Raw genomic sequence first — 3,575 nt, forward strand, 5'->3', positions numbered from 1 at the left:
GAGTGACACTCCTTAAATAGAATAAGGAAAAAAAATAGCTATGGAGTACAAATATTTCCCCAAACTAAAAGATCATGTGGATTTTCCAGTGGAGGTGGCTGGAATATAAATGTTGGTTCCTGGAAAGTATGCTCATGTAATGTGTAAAAGAACAGCTGTATGAAAAGGAAATGTAGTTGGATGTATTATCACCAGAGAAAAGCAAAGAACATTTTTAGACCAAAAAGCTTTGTGGGAAAAAGAAAGTAAACGCAATTACGTAAAGGATACAATATGATAACATGATGCTCAGGTAAAAGGAAAGAGAACTAAAACAACATGGAGGGGGGGAAAGTGACAGGTAAAGCAATTACAAGCCAAGACCAGCTGTATGGAAGAAGCACCCGGAAGGGAGGAACTCAAAAGAAAAGTTCAAGGACATCACACATTCCACCCTACTTTTAGGATTTAAATGTGTAATCTGGATTAGGATGCTCAGAACTTGTGTGGTTTTAGTTTTACAATAAGAAGGTTTCAGTTTTACTATAAGTGGGATAAGATATGAGCTCCTTAAAGAGGGGAGTAGGAATCAAAAGTCTGGAGGTTCCAGCTAAGGAGAAAGGTCAGCAAGCTCGGGCTCCTGTAAGGGCTTCCTCTGTCCTGAGGGCTTAGAAGTTTCTTTACAAATAACTGGAAGGATTTAAACTCTATCTCATCATCTCAATGATAATCAGTAAGAAAAAAAACTAGCTTTTATTTTGCTGTAAACCAGTTACATTGGCAAGACTCTGAGAAGAGCTGGGTGAGTTTTCATAATCCTCCCCTGTGATTCAGATACAAACACTTGGTTGTTTTGGGTTCAAAGTTGAGAGGGTGTGAGCAAACATTTGCTTTTATATTTTCCCCTTTGTAGTGTTCACCCTTCATGCACAATGCATAACAACCAGAAACAACAGGACATGGCTGAAACTCCATAGTAAACATTTTTTGATATATTTTTAATGTGAAAAAGGTGACATAATTTTCTAGTGAACAGGACGTTGATGTATGAGCAAACCACACATTTGTTTATCCTTCTCAAACAGAGGGAAAAGGCTGGATAAAAATTATTATTATTATTTGCTTTAGAGGAGGAAAAAAATGAATACAATCCTATGGGGTTGGGGAAAGAGAAGTAACAAACATAATCCCTCTAAAGAACAGATTTGGACACATTTATCCATCTATTTCATCCTAGTGCTTGATGGAAGCAGGCATCCCAATTAAAGGAGAAAAGGAAACATGAAGAGATACAAAGAGAGTGGAGAAAGATATACTCAGTAAGCAAGGTTGGATCTACCTCTACATACAGGTAGGATTTTTCCATTCATTCAAAAACTCTTTAGCCTACTAATTGCCAGCTCAGTGATAAATCATAAAGATAGAATGGGTGAAATAAAATACCAAAAAATGTAAATCATGACTCTAAAAAAAGAGAAATAAAGGATCTTGTTAAAGAACTCAGGGAAGTTTCCCAAAGACATGTAATTTGAGCTAAAAGCTTTAAGAGGGGAATACTGAGCAAATAGGAGAAGAAAAATCTTTTCTGAAGTGGGTGCAGCAGAGCAAAGGCCCTAATGCAAGAGGAAGTAAAGTAAAGAGAAATTGAAAGAAAGACAATTTGAACAAAGCACAAGGAATACATGGTGTAACTGGAGCTGGAGATGTAGACAGAGTTGGACAACGTTGAGCCTTATATATAGAACTTCCTGTTAATGACCTGGGGAAAGTTTGTGTTTGTTTGTTTGTTTGTTTGTTTGTTTGTTTGTTTGTTTTTATTGTTGACACTATTACAAGTGTCTCCCACCTTCCCCCACTTTCCCCACCTCTACCTATCCCCAGTCCTCCCTCCCTCTGGACCTCACTACACTATTGTCTGTGTTGGGGAGGATTTTGAATTCCAGTGATCAATGCATAAGATCCTCAAGTATTCTAGCTCTATTACCCATCACAACTTTTCAACATGCCTCTCAAACTGTTATTGTCTTTTGGGGAGTAGAGTGTGTTGTGGTTGAGAGGATGTGATTTAGGGTAAAATATATATATATATTTAAGTCCTGATTTGGGGGGTTAATTACTAAGGTCACTTAAAATTAATCTGAGCTTTAATTTCTTGATTGATAAAGAAGGAATTGTTTAATAAAGACTTCCTCACACAGCTTCAATGAGGATCAAATAGATAATGAGTGTGAAAGTTCTTTGCAAATTGGGACATCTTGTACAAATGCTATTATTTGTTGTTACTGAATTAAATTTAGTTGAATCAATTCCCTTTCAAGGTTTGTTGTTTTTTCGCCTTGGTGAAAAAACACTGAGATCCATGTGTGCCTCTTTTTATGGCCCTTGACATCATGGAAAGTTCTTTCTTTATTTTTTAATTGATTTTTAGAGAGAAAGGAAGGGAAAGGAGGAGAGAGAGAAACACTGATATGAGAGCAAAAAATCAATTAGCTGCCTCCTGCCCGCCCCCTACCAGGAATCAATCCTGCAATCCGGGCATGTGCCCTGACCCAGAATTGAACAGGCAACCTTTCAGTGCATAAAACAACACCCAACCAACTGACCCACACCAGCCAGGGTGGGAAGTTCTTTATAAATGTGTGATTATATCTACATCTACATCTACAGGTATATACACATCAATATCTCTCTTATCTATATGGACCTAGCATTTCTACTACCTATTCTGACTCAGTTACTGAAGAGAGATTTCTGTCCAGGAGAAAAGATCAGGATAATGAACATGCCTTGTTACTGGAAGGACTTTATCCCAAAGAGGAGCCCAATTCTAAGGAGTTATGCATATTATATAGAGAATTCCTTTTGCCAGGTTACAGGGAAGCTTAGCACCTAGAAGTGGCTATAAACTCAAATGCCCAAGGCTAGGTAGACCATTTTAGTGAATTTGACTGGGCATATTACTAGATGGTGGAAGCTGTGACAACCTGGGATTAAAATTTGCACAGTTTTTGTCTAGAGGGAGCAGCTGCTACTCAATAGCTGCCCAATATTTTCCCCAATCTTCCAACTCTTTAAAAGAAGCAAAACACCTAGATTTTAAAAAAATATACAGAACACATCATGAATTTCTGTGTCATCCTTGTACAGGGGTCTTGCTGTATCATTCTGATTTTAGTATATGTGCTGCTGAAGTGAGCACAATTTTTTTTTCAAGTTTTGAAAACATACCATGGATACCATAAATGACTGTATTTGGTCCACGAACTTCTTCTTGGAATTCATGGCCTACAACCAACACAGGCAGAGCTCCTTCCCTGTCCACTCTCTATGCAGTGGTTCTCAACCTTCCTAATGCCGCGACTCTTTAATACAGTTCCTCATGTGGTGACCCCCAACCATAAAACTATTTTCGTTGCTACTTCATAACTGTAATTTTGCTACTGTTATGAATCATAATGTAAATATCTGACATGCAGGATGTATTTTCATTGTTCTCGACCCACAGGTTGAGAATCGCTGTGACTATAGGTTCTTAATTAAACCTTAGTCCTTTGTGGTTTAACACCACAATGGTGAAGCAAGGCCTGCATAGGATG

At 37.9% G+C, this 3,575-nt stretch overlaps 1 pseudogene; it reads right to left on the reverse strand.

The window, feature by feature from the left end:
- Positions 1-3,081: 3,081 nt before the first annotated feature.
- On the reverse strand, positions 3,082-3,178 carry LOC111826319 (annotated as a pseudogene).
- Positions 3,179-3,575: the final 397 nt, after the last annotated feature.

This window comes from Myotis lucifugus, unplaced genomic scaffold, assembly GCF_000147115.1.
Source record: "Myotis lucifugus unplaced genomic scaffold, Myoluc2.0 scaffold_67, whole genome shotgun sequence".
Classification (NCBI taxonomy): Eukaryota; Metazoa; Chordata; class Mammalia; order Chiroptera; family Vespertilionidae; genus Myotis; species Myotis lucifugus.